Raw genomic sequence first — 1,025 nt, 5'->3', positions numbered from 1 at the left:
CATGGACGGCCGAAAGAATGTCATGCAGCTGTGTCTCCGGCCCGCCCAGGATGAAAAGCCCATTTTCTGTCATGATTTTGTGCCATAGAAGTAGGAGCCCACCACATCTATGATGATACCGGGTTTTGTCACAATTATCTTCATAGAAGTGTCATATGTATGACAGAAAAAAATGTCGTTCAGCCCAAAATGTCACGGATGTGTCTTTTTTTTTGTAGTGCATATAAGCATTTTCTTTTAGTTGTCTACCAAAATAAGCATTGAAGTCGTCTTGCTTATACATAAAGTTATCAAACTCATCCAAGCATTGACTAGCAATTTTAGTAGGAGGGGCTTCAGCTTTATCATATCTATAGAGAGAATTTACCTTTACTACCTGTGTCGGGATATCGGGATCAGGAGGTTCTTCAGTGAATAAATAATTGAGATCATATATTTCTTCAATAGGTGGTGAATTAAGACCATGTATTTCTTCAATAGGAGGTAAATTATTAACATCTTCAGCTTTAATACATTTCTCTTTCATAGATTTCTTTGCATCTTGCATATCCTCGGGACTGAGAAATAGAACACCTCTCTTCTTCGGAGTTGGTTTAGGAATAGGCTCAGTAATTGGAGCAGGAGATGGCTCAGGAGCTGGCTCAGGATGTGCTCAATTATTTTCATTTGTCAACATATTATTCAATAGAATTTCAGCTTCATCCGGTGTTCTTTCCCTGAAAAGAGAACCAACACAATTATCCAGGTAATCTCTGGAAGCATCGGTTAGTCCATTATAAAAGATATCAAGTATTTCAGGTTTCTTAAGAGAATGATCAGGCAAAGTATTAAGTAACTTGAGAAGCCTCCCCCAAGCTTGTGGGAGACTCTCTTCTTTAATTTGCACGAAGTTATATATTTCCCTCAAAGCAGCTTGTTTCTTATGAGAACGGAAATATTTTGAGTATATAAAAGTAACGCGATCTCTCATCATTAGTGAATAGGGCAGCTGTATCATTTAACTTAGTAAGATGTGCCACAACAGT

This window comes from Triticum dicoccoides, chromosome 6A, assembly GCF_002162155.2.
Source record: "Triticum dicoccoides isolate Atlit2015 ecotype Zavitan chromosome 6A, WEW_v2.0, whole genome shotgun sequence".
NCBI lineage: Eukaryota > Viridiplantae > Streptophyta > Magnoliopsida > Poales > Poaceae > Triticum > Triticum dicoccoides.
Note: the sequence above shows the minus strand (reverse complement) of the source record.